At 40.1% G+C, this 19,541-nt stretch overlaps 1 protein-coding gene and 1 long non-coding RNA gene across 4 annotated transcripts in view; one reads left to right on the top strand and one right to left on the bottom strand.

Moving 5' to 3' along the window:
• LOC100881395 (sodium-coupled monocarboxylate transporter 1) overlaps positions 1-19,541 on the top strand; it is a 67,762-nt gene that overhangs the window by 6,037 nt on the left and 42,184 nt on the right. The window contains exon 1 of one of the 3 annotated variants that reach the window (XM_003705463.3): positions 2,808-3,036. The exons of the other annotated variants lie outside the window; for them this stretch is intronic. The gene's annotated coding sequence lies outside the window, so the exon portion shown is untranslated. Of the gene's footprint in view, positions 1-2,807; positions 3,037-19,541 lie in introns of those variants that run through there. 3 annotated transcript variants of the gene reach the window in all.
• Positions 12,912-15,304, bottom strand: LOC143265659 (uncharacterized). Its single transcript, XR_013040329.1, has 4 exons — positions 15,186-15,304; positions 13,734-14,051; positions 13,555-13,595; positions 12,912-13,430 (listed from the first exon to the last, which is right to left on the bottom strand). It is a non-coding gene; the product is annotated as an uncharacterized LOC143265659 (long non-coding RNA).

The following is a 19,541-nucleotide window of genomic DNA, read 5'->3' as shown; positions in this document are numbered from 1 at the left end:
TTAAGTTTTTCAAGATTTCAATTTTTTAGATTTCTAAATTGTGAAGTTTGCAAATAGGTATGTTTTGATATTTCTGGGTTCGTAGGTTCATGAATATTAGGATCTTCAAAATTATGTAGTTTCAAATTTCTAAGGTGTTGAAAATCTAGATCATTGAAAACTTATACGTCCAAATTTGCAAGTTCCTAGATCTCCAAATTTCAAGCTTCCCAAATCCCAAGCTCTCCAAATTCCAAGCTTCCCAAATCCCAAGCTTCCTAAATCCCAAGCTCCCCAAATTCCAAGCTTCCCAAATCCCAAGATCCCCAAATCCCAAGCTTCCCAAATCCCAAGCTTCCCAAATCCCAAGCTTCCCAAATCCCAAGCTTCCCAAATCCCAAGCTTCCCAAATCCCAAGATCCCCAAATCCCAAGCTTCCCAAATCCCAAGCTCCCCAAATCCCAAGCTCCCCAAATCCCAAGCTCCCTAACTCCCAAGCTTCCCAAATCTCAAGCTTCCCAAATCCCAAGCTTCCCAAATCCCAAGCTTCCCAAATCCCAACCTCCCCAAATTCCAAGCTTCCCAAATCCCAAGCTCCCCAAATCCCAAGCTCCCTAACTCCCAAGCTTCCCAAATCTCAAGCTTCCCAAATCCCAAGCTTCCTAAATCCCAAGCTCCCTAACTCCCAAGCTTCCCAAATCCCAAGCTCCCCAAATTCCAAGCTTCCCAAATCCCAAGCTTCCCAAATTCCAAGACCCCCAAATCCCTAGCCTCCAAATCCCAAATTTCCCAAATTCGTAGACCCCCCAATCCCCAAGATCCCCAAGTACCTACCTTCCCAAATTCCTATTTCCCCAAATCCCCAGTCCCCTAATCCCTAATCTCCCCATCCACAAATCCCCTAATCCTAAAATCTCCAATTTCCTACGCCTCCAAATTTCTTGCTAACTTTCTAGTTCCAACTTCTCCCAACTTAACCCTTGAAAAATTCATAAAAATCTACTAGCAGTCCACTTACCAGTGTCCCCAGACCCGTTACGTTTCGCAGCGACCGCACATTTGATCTTGACTGTACATACGGCACGTATCACGCGTGCGAATCGCTCGATTCCTTTGTACGAAACGAACGAACCCACGGATCTCATTATACTCGCAAATTCGTTCGATCGCTAGACACGAATTCCAGGAGGAAACGTTCGGATATTAGCCATTAGCATCGAGAACGCGATCGGTCGATCTAATTTCAGACCGCTCGGATTATTCCTGTCGCGCGATTTTCGTTGAACGCCGACCGGAAACCCCCGTGGAAATGCACGGGAACGCTTCGGAAAATCTTCCGCGTCAACGGTGATTCGTTCTCGACGTTTCCATTTGGATTAGGGAACGAAAGGGGAGGAAAAGAAAACGCGTACAACGATGATGTTCCCAGGAAAATGGTATTAGTTTCACTGTTTATGACGTTGCCGAGGTACTGCAAGAAACGGAGGGCTAATAGCTGTACATATTTATTCTATGCTCTCTACGTGACGTTACATGCGACTTCAGCTGCTTTTATACACAATTTTACTTTTCTTGAAAATCCTTAGAAGGGAAGCTGGGAGGACGTTTTGATGTGGAAATATAACAGGTTATTATCTTCGTTGTTGCTTTACATTTATTTCAATTTTAATGCAAAGGTTTGCAAGGTTTATTTGAGAAGAATATCTTGCTTCAACCCTTGGCTGAGTCAGACAGTTCAAAGTTGACAAACTTAAATCTGCACGGAAAGTAATTTTAAGATCAGTTCTGTTTACATGTGTACAAGTTTGATAAATGCAAAATGTATTTAACATATCATGTTTGTTAATTTATTTTAATATTGCAGTAATATTTAGCTAACTGCTGAGAAAATCGTAGATTAAGGGGTTGCTTGTGGAAATATAATAAGTTATTATCTTCGTTGTTGCTTTACATTTATTTCAATTTTAATGCACAGGTTTGCAAGGTTTATTTGAAAAGAATATCTTGCTTCAACCCTTGGCTGAGTCAGACAGTTCAAAATTGACAAACTTAAATCTGCACGGAAAGTAATTTTGAGATCAGTACTGTTTACATGTGTACAAGTTTGATAAATGCAAAATGTATTTAACATATCAAGTTTGTTAATTTATTTTAATATTGCAGTAATATTTAGCTAGCTGCTGAGAAAATCGTAGAATAAGGGGTTGCTTGTATAAATATAAAAATTAGAATGGCTTAAATAGAACGGTCAGAGTATTGTGAAATAGTTAAATAATAGAATAGCAGTATAATAATATAACACAATAGTAAACTAGTTAAATAGAGTACTCATCAGCGCCAAATCTCGTCACGTGACTATCAAGTATACTCATCGATACTAAAAAGTAAAATCATTTCTACGAAGAAATACAAATGTTGACTTCAGATGTCAATTCCACCTATTTGACAGATGCGGGCATTTTGTCGAGCATGCCATAACACGTGCACACACATCCCCTCCCCTAATGAACCTATAACACATGTATGTCCAAACCAAACCTATAAGACATCTACATGTATGTCCAAACCTATAAGACATATGTTCAAAGACATCCATCACACATTCCTATCCCCAGCCAACTTCAGTGCACTTAAAAGTACAAAATAGCATCAGACATTCTAAACACAGTCTACTATAGCACTAGTAAATCACTATCAATCCACAACCGTTTCTGGCAACAGGTTTTCAGGTTCGCGACCCACGCGTCCTATCTCCAACAGGTTTCAGCGTGAAATCGAGACCTGTTTCTTATCCTCCTCGCAGGGATCGAGTAGTAGGCAAGCAGTTGTGGAAGCGGCATCGAAAGCGGTCGTAATGGCGCGTTCTCGAGTTCGAGTTCAAGATCGTCGCCAAACGGGCCGACCAGTCTGCGTGCCGAGTGTAAAAATAGTCTGAACGTTCGTCCAAGAAGCCTCGACTTTGAGATTGTCTTTCGGTGCGTCACTTGTTCTCTCACCTGTCCGGGTTCGAGGAATCTCCCGAGGGACCTATCGCCGGAGATCAGCAGACTTCTCAAGGTAGAGCTTGTTGATCGTTGGGGTTTCGGATGACGGGAATTTATGGGGCTTGCGATTTAGGTAAATGGAGGAAAGAAGGAAAATCGAAATTCTTATCGCGGTGATTACTGTTTTGGGGCTGGATCTTATTTCATGGTAGTATAGGATACTTTTATTTGATGGGGATTTCGGATTTTTTTAAGGAATTCTTAGAATGTATAGGCATTTAGGGAGATTCAGATCTGGATTGGTACGTTTTTGATTTATATTTCACATCGATGCTGCAAATCCCTTTTTTGTAAAGGAGAAAGTTCAGAGTCACATTCTTTAATTGTGAAACACTGTATAATTATTAATACAAATTTATGAATGCAAGTTGCACAAGCTTCCAAACGCGAAGAAAATTATAAAATAAGAAATTAGTAGCTAAAAGATGCTACAGAATATAAATAAATAAAACAAAAAACTTTTGCAAAATTCCTGATACTCAAAGGGGTGTAAAAATTAGAGAATAAAGTGATATCCAACTTCCCGCCCTATAACGCTTATCCATTCTTTCGCAAGCACTTTTTGCCACCCCTGTTCCGAAAGTTTTCGCAATAATCGTCTATAAAAAGAGAGGCAACGAGCACATCTGACGCCATCAAAAAGTCCCTAATGCACGGCTGGAGAAACCCTGTTACCCTGCAGCCCCACCTCTGCTTTCGGGGATGAACAAAGACGCAGCGGACTTCTTTCGTCGATTCGCATTGCAAAAATTTCTCAATGCTGCTTCAAATTTTTCTGAGAAGCGAGCATTAACCTCTTAGGCACGAATAGGCTGCTTCTTTGTAGGCTGCTACTTTATACTGTAGAGTTTGAATTGTGTGTAAATAGGAATATGATACTCTGGTAAAATGATACAGATACTTTAATTCTGGTAATATGATACAGATACTTTAATTTTGGTAATATGATACAGATACTTTGACTCTGGTAGTGTGATACATATGCTTTAACTCTGGTAATATGATACATACATGTATGTATACTTTAATTCTGGTAATACGATACATATACTTCAACTCTGGTAATATGATACATATGCTTTAACTCTGGTAATATGACACATATGTATACTTTAATTCTGGTAATATGATACATATGTATACTTTAATTCTGGTAATACGATACATATACTTCAACTCTGGTAATATGATACATATGCTTTAACTCTGGTAATATGACACATATGTATACTTTAATTCTGGTAATATGATACATATGTATACTTTAATTCTAGTAATACGATACATATACTTCAACTCTGGTAATATGACACATATACTTCAATTCTGGTAATATGATACATATACTTTAACTCTGGTAATATGATACATACGCTTCAATTCTGGTAATATGAAACACATGCATACTTTAATTCTGGTAATACGATACGTATACTTCAACTCTAGTAATATGATACATATACTTTAACTTCGATAATTTACTTCTTTAAAAAATTCACAAACTATGTGATTTCTAACTATTCCCCAGAATGCCATCCCCATCAGCCCTTTCAGTGACCTACACTAATTGTCAGGCACCCTGTAAACAATCATTCAAAGTTGAACAAGCTTATGAAGCCACTAGAGCCACGTGACTAAGAGGTCCTTTTCATAAAAGACAAAAATCCATCGCAAGAGAAATTAAACTCCGAAAGTGGCGGTCGTACAAAAGTTCACCCCGAACATTATCTCCAAGATAACTCATTCTCCCTTGCTTTTTTAATCGCGAGCGATTAATCATTCGGCTCGGATGTTCATACTTCCTTAATTCGCATTTAGTCGCGTTTCTCGGAAATGCGGCCAACGTACTTCCGTCGTCAAAGCGTCTTCTCCAACCCCTTAATTGAAACTCGACGAAAAAGTCCCCTTTTCTTGTCCGAGCCGTGTCAACTTTTGCCGGGCTAGGATTCCCGGTGCTTGTTTATTAAAGTAAAGGGAAGGCTCCTCGGAGCTGCGTTCATCGTTTAGGGAAAGTAACGACGATTTTCACGACGTCTTGTGTACCGGTTGCTTTTCGAGGAAAAGTGTAAAAAACGCTTTTGTTACTGACAACATCTCGGTACACGGCTCCTAACAACTTCAACTGCTCGAAATAATTGGAGGACTCTGTCTCGCGCGAATATTTTCTAACTTCCGACTTTTGAATAAAAAATGGGCTACGAAATTTTCGGGTGAACTTGCGCATTTTAACTGATTTTACTTTTAAATTTTTCATTTGTTGAAAACGTAATAATTCCGTTCGTTTAAGGTTAATTATTTAAGATATGATTTTCAGCAACGAAATATTTTAATACATTGTTTCGTGTTATTTTAAATAATTAAATTACCAGTGCTTGGTATAAAAAAAATTTATATCTAAAAGCCGTGGATTATTTAATTTTACGTCGGATTACTGCAGAATAAACATGAGCAGCAAAATGGAATAACCATGAGAATTCAAAAAGGTGTAAGAATAAATATTTATTAGCTCCAGGGAAAAAAATGTGACGCGTACAAATTACATTCGGGCCAATTAAAATTCAACAGTTTGAACAAGTTGATTGCTCTCGGATCGTTTATTTGTTTGAACACGGAGGGCGAAGAAAGCGCAAACTTTTCTTGTCGGTGATATTTGACCGTAAAAAAAAGAGAGAGTAAAAAACAGCGGTGCCCCGGTGGAAGGTAAACGGGTCAACAAAATCTCGCGTTTGAAACGTAGCGAGGCAGCAGTTCACAAAGCAGAAACAACGCAGGCCAACCGGATAGGAAAGGTTTACAGGCAAATATTTGCGCTTGTAACGGGATATCGAAATCGCAAGTCGAGCGTACGTGCCACGATTCACGGATTCTCTCGATTCACGAACAAAGGAAATTACAGAAACTGTTAACTTCTTCCTTCGTTGGCCACGTGCTCTTCGCCTCCAATTTCCCATTCGGTTCGAATAGCCCGAGTGCATTGCGGTTATCGTGGATATCGATTAGAGACCCGTTGCGTTATTTAAACCTTTAATTGCACCTCTGTCACATTAAAACTTCTCACATTTTTTGTCAAAGCGATAATTCTTATTTTTTTTGGTTGACTCAATTTTCATATAATTAAAAGTATGTCTATAAATAATATCTATGAGGGTGCTGAGTCATGCTATAAAATTAGCTACTTATATAATAAATTAAATAAATGAATTTTATCAGTAAATTTTTACAAATTACAACCTAAAGTTGCTAGCACTGACTAAATTTTCTAATCGACGTGTAGGTTATGTATCACATATCAAACATATAGGTTATGTATCACATATCAAACATATAGGTTATGTATCACATATCAAACATATAGGTGATGTATTCACATATCAAACATATAGCTTATGTATCACATATCAAACATATAGGTGATGTATCCACATATCAAACATATAGGTTATGTATCACATATCAAACATATAGGTTATGTATCCACATATCAAACATATAGGTTATGTATCACATATCAAACATATAGGTTATGTATTCACATATCAAACATATAGCTTATGTATCACATATCAAACATATAGGTTATGTAACCACATATCAAACATATAGGTTATGTATCACATATCAAACATATAGGTGATGTATCCACATATCAAACATATAGGTTATGTATCACATATCAAACATATAGGTGATGTATCACATATCAAACATATAGGTTATGTATCCACATATCAAACATATAGGTTATGTATCACATATCAAACATATAGGTTATGTATCACATATCAAACATATAACTTATGTATCACATATTAAACATATAGGTGATGTATCCACATATCAAACATATAGGTGATGTATCCACATATCAAACATATAGGTTATGTATCCACATATCAAACATATAGGTTATGTATCACATATCAAACATATAGGTTATGTATTCACATATCAAACATATAGCTTATGTATCACATATCAAACATATAGGTGATGTATCCACATATCAAACTTATAGGTTATGTATCAAAAGGTCATAAGCTCCATCTCGCAACGTCGAACGCAGAAGACCATTTATCTAGAAGTTAACACATTATAAAAAGGTGTAAATTTCTGAAAAGAAAATATCGATCACCGTTCGCAACAGGTTCGTAATACGTAGCTTTACATCCGAGGAAAGTTGACCGATACACGATAATGGAGGAAGTTCGAGACGATTAAGTAAAAAGACGTGAAACATTTGAAAAGATAACGAAGAAAGTTGGCAGAGTCTGACACGACAGATTCCGGTCGGTTTAAATTCGAAACCTGGATAGATATGAAATGGATCCTCCATTTTACAGAATCGGGGGCTCTCCGCGTTTCCGACGAGAATTTGTTTTAGTTCAACTTAATTAAACTTCTTAATGGTATTCTAAGTCCGTCGACGTTTCAAAACTTTCATTTAATTCACGTCTACCCCTGTTTGCGCAATTAAACGTCTTTATCCGAGAAAGAAGGGTAACCTTATCTCCGGACCTGTTTCTTCGAAAAGACCAATCTCCGGAATTCATAAATATAAACCTTGTAAACTCATTCATTCGCGTTATTTTTAACTGACCGTGTTTCCGTTTGCGCAACCGACTATTTATCGTTACAATTATTTGCACGGCCGTGCGTACGCTGCAAGGCAACGGCAATCGAGTTATCTTCTCTTGGAGTTTGCAAACACCGGTGCACCTGTTTGCTCAACCGCGCGTTCCTTCAATCGAAATTCACGCGTGAACGATTGCTTTCAGAAACAGGGAAAAATCTCGCAGAAATATGATTTCCATTTATCAGAGGAAATCAATTTTCTCTTGAAGATTCAATCCGCTTCTGCATCCAACAAATACTAAGATAAAAGACACAGTGGTTTACTCATTAAACAATGTTATCGGCCACGAAAATTTCAAGGTTCTTGAGGAATATTAAGGTACAAGGTTATTTCAAATATTGTCAAGGTTGACAAATATTGTTAAGGTTGACAAATATTGTTGTCAAAGTTGACAATTATGTGGACTCATACGTGTACGAAGTTACACATGGGTCATACACCGAATCGATCACTTGGACATCTGCGATTTTGCTCTAATCAACATATTTTGTAGTTCATGTGAAATTAGGGGGGGGTTTAAGTCATCATTTTGCAGATTTCGAATTTGTTAAAAAATAACAAGCCTTCAAAGTTTGCAATTTTTAACCATTTTCACGAAAATAGGCTTTACTTATTAATTTTTTTCTCAGAAACTACTGAACCGATTTAGCTAAATTCTTTTTTGTTTTATTCACGAAGGATTGGGCTATTTTAAAATATTTTTTAATTTAATTTAAATTTAAACAAATTCTTTCCTTGCGTCTTTTAATGAGGGGTGCACCTGCAAATTGTAGGTTAAGGCACTAAATTGTACCTACATAAAATAATTTCAAATTATTATTATACATTAAATGTTAATAATTATTGTACATCATATGACGAAGTGTCGAGGAATAGCGTACAGTTCCGCAGCAATTAAGACGGTGTTTTTGCATCCGCGATACGGGGTCTCAAGTAACGTTCGAAGACAAATGCCGCAATTTCATCGAGCACACGGTTGCCAGTTCCCAGTTCGACGATCCATCAACGAGACTGAAAGCGGTGAGAATCGATGGGCGCGGGAACGAAGCGGATACCAAGCGTCGTACCCTTTCCAGGCTCCATGAACGCGAAATTTATATCTTCGTCGATCGATCCATCTCGTGAAATGTAAATTTCAAATTTGCCCGGGCTACCCGCGAGGAACGAGAGGCTGAGATAGCTGCCTTACATCCGGACAGAAAACTGCAATTACACGCTTAACAAGACACGCGACCAACGTGTTTCATCGCGTGTTGCGCAACCCGCTCTTCCCTCTTATTTTCCGCTCGCCTGCAATCGACCGATTAGAACGCGATTAGGTTAGCACCTGTACATCGCCTTTATACAACTCCCCTTTTTTTCGCGTTTTATTTACGCTTCTAGTCATGCTTGATATTTTATTTCGGGAAGGATACTTTAATTTGGGATATTGATCGTTTGGGGATGTTGATAATTTAGGGATGTTGATAATATAAGGGTTGAATGAAACAATAGGGCTTGAATGTAGGGTTGGATGAAGCAACCGTTGAGTGAGACTCAAATTTTGACGTTGTTCAATATTTTAAGTTTGCAAGTTTCTCTTCATGCAACTTGTAAATTTTGTAAGTGTTCAAATTTGTTACATTCAAAAATTCTAAAATAGCTGAACGTCTGAACTTGTGGACTTGAATGATTGACTGATTGCAGAACTGAAAAATCGACTAATTGTTGTCCCTCTTTCGTTACATATTCCTTAAGTAATCCTCTACTATTACCACATCTACGAGCGCCATTTTGAGTTAACCTCCGCGCCATTTTGAATTACCCTCAGCGCCATTTGCGTTACCCGCAATCCAGACCAGATCCAGTTGCTCTACTAATTACACGATCGTTTTAACATACAACGTTAAAATCAAGAGAAATCCATGGAATTCCAAATCGGACTACCATCAGAAATTCAGTGGACAAAAATTTCAATCACGTAATTAAACCTGAGCAATTAAGTGGAATCTGTTAAAAATCATATTACTATAGTTCGAGTTGGGTCAACGGGTCAAAGACTTCATCGACTTTGATTAATTAATCGAGGGGGGCGTTATCGGAGGCAATCGGTTCCCCCGGAGTTTCTCGAAAGTCGTTATCGCGCCGATTCCGTGAATAACGAAAACTTGGTCACGTCGTACGCGACGTTCGCATCCGTGAAATTGATAACGGCGCCGATCCGTCAGACGATAACGCGCGTGCACCGGGCGAATCTTATCGTACACGTTTCTTTTTCTTTATCGATCCGGGGAAACTTTCGCGACATAAAACGACACGTTTCGTCTTTTTTTCGCGTGATGGTACACTGTAAAATATACACTTTTAGATGTTAAACTTTGTTACCGCACTCGTCAGCGGCTATTCAAGCGAGCGTTTCGTTTCGCTGCACTCCGCTGAATCTCTCGTGACACTCTCGTTTCTTCCGCTGCTATCAGAATTTCCTATCGGGGAAACCGCCTCTGATCGGAGTTCCAAAATTAATATCGAAGTGGTTGTTGCGAGAGCAACTTTCGAGGTTTCTGCATTGCTATGGCTGGGGGTGTTGAAAATTGGTAGACGCGAAAATTATACGCCTTGGAAATTTACGCAGGATTTAGACTTCAGAACAATTCAGAAAAAAGTTAGACAGTTTAGAAAGCACGGAGGAATTTTAGCAAGCATATGACACTATTTTATCAAACATCGAACACCGCCATTTTATCAAACATAGAACACCGCCATTTTATCAAACATCGAACACTGCAATTTTATTAAACATAGAACCCCGCCATTTTATCAAACATAGGACACCGCCATTTTATCAAACATAGAACACCGCCATTTTATCAAACATCGAACACCGCCATTTTATCAAACATAGAACACCGCCATTTTATCAAACATCGAACACTGCAATTTTATTAAACATAGAACCCCGCCATTTTACCAAACATCGAACACCGCAATTTTATCAAACATAGAACACCGCAATTTTACCAAACATCGAACACCGCAATTTTATCAAACATAGAATCCCGCCATTTTACTAAACATAGAACCCCGCCATTTTAGCAACCATAGAACACCGCCATTTTAGCAACCATAGAACACCGCCATTTTAGCATACAAAATACGTAGCAAAGAAAATGAAGGACCTGAGAGTATGCACGTCATTTGATTCTCGTGCAAATTATAATTAGCCCGAAACTTAAAATTCCGATGGCAGAAGAGGTTGATCGTTCCTTGGGAATTTCGAGCGGCTTCGCGGCGAATTCGAAGCGGCGATAACGGCGAGCAACCACGACTTATCTCACGCTTCTCCGCAAATTACATCGTGGCCCACCGGTTAGCTTCTCGGCCTCAGAGCCGATTAGATCTGGCTAGAAGCAGCCTGTTATTTCACGAGGAACTCGCTAATTTTGGAGTTAATGCCTCGTGCACCGGCCCCTTTCCGTTCGATCCATCGAATGATGGAGTCCGTTCCTGGTAGCCATGGCTCCCGCTTATACGGGTCATCGTTAACCTCTGGACTGTTACCCAACTCATGTAACAAGTTACCTTCCATTTTCAATTTCTGAACGTCTCTGAATTAATTCTGAACTTAATTCTTTTTCGGTCTCTGAATTAATTCTGAACTTAATTTCAATTAATGTGTTGTATGTATGTGCATATGTATACATATGACGTATGTGTGTGTACACATGATAGAGTTTGTCGATTTTAGTAAAATATTAAACATGTATAATTCTTTTATACAGAAAATTTGTGCATCTCCAAAAAATTTGCGTATTTATTGCTACTTATGTCCTAAACCTTATGCCCTAAGATTGAGAGGAAAGCAAAGAAATCAAGGCTCCATTTTTTTAGGACGAAGGCAATAAACCTGAATGAGAAACGATCGGAGTAAATTTTAAACGTTGTTCAACTGACGGTGAATCATCCGGTTTATATCCGTCATTCAGGAGCAGCTGGTGACTAACGAATCCTGGGTACCGTATTCCTCGTAAAAAAAGATTCCGAATAAAGAAAGCTTTCCTTTGAATCTGAGCAAAGGAGTCAGCAGCGCGAGAGAAAGGACTCCATCGGCGAAAATAAAATCGGGATTGTGTTCCATCGCAGGAAAACAAGTCTTTGATCTTCTCACAGAATCCCGATACCGATGTAATTAATTCCTTTTCGTCGCTAGTTACGAACGAAGGATGAATTACATAATTAATATACCTCGTTAATTCCCACGCAGTAACAACGCTCGATCAAACCTCGGAAATAAAACAGGCTGGTTTAATATTCCTTCAGACGTCCGGAGGGCATCTGAAATGCAGATAGACTTGTCGCCCTGGAATCACGTTACCGTCCAAACAAAGCCCGCTCGAAATTAGCACGTTAAACGAAAGCTTGGAAACTTTCGGTCAACGGGGGTGTAATTTGAAAAGCGAGGCTGTTCGAGGGAATCTTCGAATGGTATGACACGTGAAAATGCGATAAAAATTATAACGCGCGTTAAATTTAACGTGCGTTGAATTTGACGCACAGCAAGTTTGACGTACGGTAAATTTAACGCGCGATTCTGCTCGTAGTAAGATTCATTAGAACGGGGAAACATTGCATGGTTCATTTGACTCAGGGTAAATGCAACGTGAGATGTATTTAACGCGTGGAGATTCTGCGGTACTGCGTATTCGACGCACTGTAAATTTGGCGCGCAGTGAGATTGACGCACGGCAAATTTATCGCACGGAGGTTCTGCGCGTAGTAAAATTGATGCGTGGTGGGTGTACAGATTAGAAACAACGCGTGGTCAATTTGGCGCTCTGTAAATTCAACGCACCGTAATTTAACGCGCAGTAAGATTGACGCACGGCAAATTTATCGCACGGAGATTCTGCGCGCAGTAAAATTGATGCGTGGTGAGTATAGCGATTGGAACCAAGGCGTTGTCAATTTGGCGCACGGTAAACTCAACGCACAGTATACTCAACGCATCGTAAATTTAACGCGCAGTAAGATTGACGCGCGGCAAATTTAGCGCACGGAGATTATGCGCGCAGTAAAATAGATGTGTGGTGAATGTAGCGATTCGAAACAACGCGTGGTCAATTTAGCGCACGGTAAACTCGACGCACAGTGTGTTCAACGCACCGCAAACTTAACGCATGTTGAATTCAACGCACCGCAATTCTAACGCACGTTAAATTCAACGCACGTCGAAAATAATCTGACGATAAACCTGACAATCTGAATGCAAACCAATATAATATACCAATTTAGCACTCATTTATTTCTTAAATTATAAAAGCCGAAACGTCACTTTCGCGTAACATCGATGAACTAAGAGTGACGACGCGAGAAACGAAACAAATGGCCGCGTACTCCATCTCGTTGCAATTTTCGCGAAATTCATGTCAGGGAAGCCGGTCCTCGTTACGTATCGCGGAAAGGAAGCAGAAAGAAGAGAAGACGTGGCGATGGATTCAACGCGAGATCCTCTATCGCGAGATACTTGCGGCCGGCATTTTTCTGCATTACGGTTATTTCGAGAGTAAATCGGCCGAATTGATAAAAATGAACCGCGAGTGTTCTTCCGTCGCGACGCCTCGTACAACGAACCGCCAAATGCGAAGGAATACGAAAGTGCCGAGACGAAATTGGACGATGATATACGTCGGTTCTCGCTAACAACGATCCTCCTTGATTTATGTCCGCTTTGCATCGCTGCGCCAGCCTACTGGTTTCCTCTTTCCAATTCTTTGTACAATGGCGTTTTTTATGCGAGGCTGTGAATTCAATTATCGAAGTGTCAGCTAATGAAAACGTATGAATTTTGCGAGAAAAATGAGGAAACTTTTTGTCTGTACAAGTTACATAATAATTATATGTGCTGTATAATATTATACATACCGTCTCTATGTGTAGTATATTACGTTACAACAGTATAAATACTAAAACACAAAATAATATTATAAGAATTATATTTATAAATATTATATTTATAACATATCGTGATAGCATGATATACAGTATGTAAATTTCAAAATGTTCCCCCATGAAAAATTGTATACAACACAGTAACTATTAACCTTAGACAAGCTCCTTCGCAATGCTAACCGAACAAATATTTCACGCATTCTACTGGAACTATGAGGCCCCTTTGCCAGAATGCACACGTTCCCGTCTACCTTCTACATCATGCGTTTCTTTATTACGTCATGACAAATGAAACACACAACTTACGTGTCATCTTTCAGACACGGTGCAATTCATTTCCTCGACAGTATTTAGTCAAAGCAGTATGAACAATCAGCTTGTTTACCTTCTACTTCGAACGTTAGATGCAGCGTTGCGTTTTAACGTTTCCGAAGAACAATGGACTCAATTATTACGCGTTACGTGTTTGCCTGGAACATCGATTCGAAATGGGTGTTGTAACGCGTATCGGTATGTGCGGAGATTGCGAATTTTTTAGGTTGGGAATGTGGACGTTTGGAGGGGATTTGGGGATTTGGGGAAATTTGGGGATTGGGGGAAATTTGAGAATTTGAGAATTTTGGGATTTGGGGATTTGGGGATTTGGGGATTTGGAGATTTGGGGATTTGGGAATTGGGGATTTGGGAATTTGGGAATTTGGGAATTTGGGAATTTGGGAATTTGGGAATTTGGGAATTTGGGAATTTGGGGATTTGGGGATTTGGGAAATTTGAGGATTTGGGGAAATTTGAGCATTTTAGAATTTTGGGGTTTTGGGATTTGGGGATTTGGGGAATTGGGGATTTGGGGATTTGGGGATTTGGGGATTTGGGGATTTGGGGATTTGGGGATTTGGGGATTTGGGGATTTGGGGATTTAGGGATTTTGGGAAATTTGGGGATTAGGGGAAATTTGAGAATTTCAGAATTTTGGGATTTGGGGATTTGGGGATTTGGGGATTTGGGGATTTGGAGATTTGGGGATTTGGGAATTTGGGAATTTGGGAATTTGGGAATTTGGAAATTTGGGGATTTGGGGATTTGGGGATTTGGGAAATTTGAGGATTTGGGGAAATTTGAGGATTTTAGAATTTTGGGGTTTTGGGATTTGGGGATTTGGGGATTTGGGAATTTGGGGATTTGGGGATTTGGAGAATTGGGGATTTGGGGATTTGGGAAATTTGGGGATGGGGGGAAACTTGAGGATTTTAGAATTTTGGGGTTTTGGGATTTGGGGATTTAGGGATTTGGAAATTTGGAGTATGGGAATTGAAGGTATAGGGATTTGGGTTATAGAGATTTGATGTCTAGGGATTTGCAGCTACTGAAGTCCGGAGACTTAGAGATATGACAGTTTAAAGATTTGGAACTTTGTGAATCTGAAATTTTGCTATTTATACCACATTTGAAATTTCAAGTGCCAAATATCAAGAATCACTAATTCCACCAACACAAAATGTTCCACCAAAAGAATCGACCAACAAGAATCGATGATCAACCCACCGACACCCTCACACTTGCCCATAGTCCAACTATCGAAAATGGCTCTAAAACCCATTACTTACCAATGCCCACCGAGACAATTAGATCGTTAACACTTTCCCTTTCTTCGTCCGAGGCAAATAGTAATTAAGATAACCACGGTGCGGAAATTCGGGCGGCAGCGAGATTTAATGGCGTCTGGATGCGACGAGCGTCAATGATTAGATCATCGGGGGAACTGTAGGAACTTTGTACGTCGAATGGAAGTTGGCGGGAAGTAGCGGTTAGTTTCCTAATGGCGAATCTACTTGCAGAACTGGATGTCGCGAACGAGCTATCTGTGATTCGCAGCGCTTGCAGTGGTCGCATCAGCGGATTTCGATCTCTCGTTAGTCAACGATGGATTATTTGGCGTGTGTCGCTCGTTATCGTCCGCTTGAAAAGTCCTCGTAACGCGTAACACTTTGTTTGCTAATCGATTATCGCTCGATGGACGTGACTCGACCAACCTGGTGGTACGACAAACATTGACTATGTCAAACATTTCATATAGCGACGAATCACGTTAGGTTTGAAGAACATTTTTGGTGGATGTGGGACTGTAGGGTACTATGTGGATAGGCTATTATACTATGGGACTATTATGTGGATAGGGTACTAGGATATGGGACTATAATGTGGATAAGGCATTGTGATGTGGGATCATGATGTGGATAGAGTGCTATGATGTGGAACTATTATGTAGATAGGCTATTATGATGTGGGACTATGATGTGGATAGGGTACTATAATGTGGAACTATCATGTGGATAGGTTACTATAATGTGGATAGGGTAGTATGATGTGGGACTATGATGTGGAACGGTTACTATAATGTGGATAGGGTACTGTGATGTGGGACTATAATGTGGGTAGGGTACTATGATGTGTAACTATCATGTGGATAGGCTATTATTATATGGGAATATGTTGTGGATAGAGTACTATGACATGGGACTATGATGTGGATAGGGTACTATGATGTGGGACTATGATGTGGGACTATGATGTGAATAGGGTACTATGACATGGGACTATGATGTGGATAGGTTATTATAATGTGGATAGGGTAGTATGATGTGGGACTATGATGTGGATAGGTTACTATAATGTGGATAGGGTACTGTAATGTGGGACTATGATGTGGATAGGGTACTATGATGTGGAACTATCATGTGGATAGGCTATTATGATGTGGGGCTATGTTATGGATAGGGTACTATGACATGGGACTATAATGTGGATAGGTTATTATAATGTGGATAGGGTACTATGATGTGAGACTATGATGTGGATAGGGTACTATGATGTGGAACTATCATGTGGATAGTCTTAACCTGCATACCGCCTAAGAAGTTTCGAGAGCGTTTACACGCGACTATTATTCCAGGGCAAATACTTACCTGCTCACAGCGCCCGCTCATTTTTTTGACACTGTTTGCAGAGATGGAAAGCGAAAAGAAACAAAAGCGCGTTACAGAGAGAGTATTTTATGTTTGACTTCCTTTTGCAATGACACGGCTGTTTACGAACGTCGAGAGATTTACAGCCGGCTGTGAGAACTAATTGTTGACGGTATCATGAATCAGCCGTACGCGTGTTTGCCTGCGGATAAATCGGTTAAACACCGGTGATCAGCAGTCTAGCATAATACGTCAAAGTTGCATAATATTAAATCAGTAATGTGTCGGAACGCGATGGAAAGTTTCCGTGTCACCATTTCTCCCCGCCGCCGCTCGTGATCTTTCATCCGCGAAATCGGAAACTGTCAGAAATTTTCTGTTTGCTCAGCCTTCGACGGATAAACCAACAGTCGTCGGAATTTTGTGTTAAGGAGTTATTAGGCGGGGAATTACGCGGTTTATTAGCGAAGAGAATTTCGAGAACTTCGTAATTTGTGTATTTGGATGTTATAGAGGGTGGAGAGAGTTAGAGCATGAGAGATTTGAGGACTTTGGGTTTTGTGGTTTGGGGAGGATTTTGGGATTTGAGGTGTAGGGATTTAGGGACTTTGTGGATTTAGGGGCTTAGTAATTTTGGGATATAGGGATTTGGTGAGAAGGGAATTGGGGGATGTAAGGATTTGGGGACGGTGGGATTTAGGGACGGTGGGATTTGGGGACATAGGGATTTGGGGACGGTGGAATTTGGGGAGGGTGGGATTTGGGGACGATGGGATTTGGGGACGGTGGAATTTGGGGAGGGTGGGATTTGGGGACGTAGGGATTTAGGGAGAGTGGGATTTGGGGACGTAGGGATTTGGGGACGTAGGGATTTGGGGACGGTGGGATTTGGGGAGGGTGGGATTTGGGGACGTAGGGATTTGGGGAGGGTGGGATTTGGGGACGTAGGGATTTGGGGATGGTGGAATTTGGGGACGTAGGGATTTGGGGAGGGTGGGATTTGGGGACGTAGGGATTTAGGGAGCGTGGGATTTGGGGACGATGGGATTTGGGGACGGTGGAATTTGGGGAGGGTGGGATTTGGGGACGTAGGGATTTAGGGAGAGTGGGATTTGGGGACGTAGGGATTTGGGGACGTAGGGATTTGGGGACGGTGGGATTTGGGGAGGGTGGGATTTGGGGACGTAGGGATTTGGGGAGGGTGGGATTTGGGGACGTAGGGATTTGGGGATGGTGGAATTTGGGGACGTAGGGATTTGGGGAGGGTGGGATTTGGGGACGTAGGGATTTAGGGAGCGTGGGATTTGGGGGCGATGGAATTTGGAGACGATGGAAGTTGGGAACGTAGGGATTTGGGAATAATGGGATTTGAGGTCGTAGAGATTTGGCGACGTAGGGATTTGGGGATGTAGGAGATTGGGCGATGCACTAATTAGGGGATATAGAAATTCGGAGAGGTAAAAATTTGGGAAAGTAAGAATATGAGTATATAGAAATTTAACAACTTGGAAATTTAACAACTTGAAAATTTGAGAACTTGAGTTCACAATTTTGAAACTTCAAAAGCTTAAAAATCTACAACCCCCTAATCCCAAAATAAACTTCGAAAAAATGTTCCTTCACAGTTAGAAACAAGTCCACACGCAATCGCTCCCTATTTTCAATCAACCCTCGCAGGGTGAAGGTTCGAAAAAAGTTCTTTAATTAGCTCCGTTTTTCCGTCGATATCGAAGCAACTTTTGCTGGCAGCGGATATCGATGAAATCCGGCAGTGAATATGCATACGCTCTTTTCTCGGTTAATCTCAGATCCGAGAACTTGATTGTATCTGCACGGAGACACGTTTGTTTTCGTTTTGCAACGACTATGAAACGATCAAACGCTCTTCATCTCTTTTATCTATAAATTCCAGGGATTCGAGTATTTACGTCAGAGTTAATCGTTATTTGATCGCGATCGATCAAAAAATGTACGTACGTGTATTCCGAGCGATATCGGCCCGTTCGAATTATGAAATAGCTGTTTGCACAGATATACAACCGATTAATCACATCTTATCGCGATATTTTTAGGCCGCCGCAGATGTGAAAGATCGTTTCGAAAGGAAGATCGGGAATCTTTCTCGTTGACAAATATTTATTCACGAAGCAGCTCGTGCACGTGTAATGGCACTTCATCAAGAGACGGAATCACGTGCACCGAGGTGCCGAAAAAGCGTACATCAACATTTTTATATCGCCGCTGTTATTCGAGAATTTCATTTCTAACTGCGACGGCCGAGACACGCGTACCGAAGCAGATTTTCTAGCGAGTCGTTGTTTATTTTAGAAGAACCGTATCTTTTAGTACCTCGTCGACATTCCGCTGAATTTGCAATTTAAAACTGGCGAATATAAACGATATTGGTTTATAAAAGACTTGCGAAGTCACGTTGGACGATTGCTTCTACGCTCGTACAAGACAATCCAAACATTTCGCATATTCCCAATTTGTTTCACTGGAAAATTAGCAGGAAAATTCACTCGAATTAAATTACATTTTCTGATGCAAGAAGTTAGGGTGATTCATTTCTGGAATTAATTTATTTAGAAAGAAGACTAACTTTTCTAAAATTGCTTAATTTTATATTTATGTATTTTTGAATTATCAAAGTTCTGCTTAGGTTTCAAATCAGTAAATCACTAGATCTTTATGTGACTAAGTTTGTATGTTAGTAGGTTAACCCTTGATGAGGTCCCTAGTCTCAATAACTCAAATGCTCGAACTTCAAATTCCTACGTTGAGAATTTTGAAACTCTAATTCGTAAATTACCCAATTTCTGTATTTCCAAATTTCTATAGCTCCAAATTCCTATATTCTAGAATTCCTACATCCCCAAATTTCTGCATCCCCTAATTTCCTACATTCCCCAATATCTACACACCCCCAGTTTCTACGTCTTCAAATTCCTAATTTCCCAAATTCCTACGTTCCCAATTTTCTACATCCCCCAATTT

The sequence above is a fragment of the Megachile rotundata genome, chromosome 13 (assembly GCF_050947335.1).
Source record: "Megachile rotundata isolate GNS110a chromosome 13, iyMegRotu1, whole genome shotgun sequence".
In the NCBI taxonomy this organism is placed as follows: Eukaryota; Metazoa; Arthropoda; class Insecta; order Hymenoptera; family Megachilidae; genus Megachile; species Megachile rotundata.
This window is presented reverse-complemented; position numbering and strand designations above follow the sequence as displayed.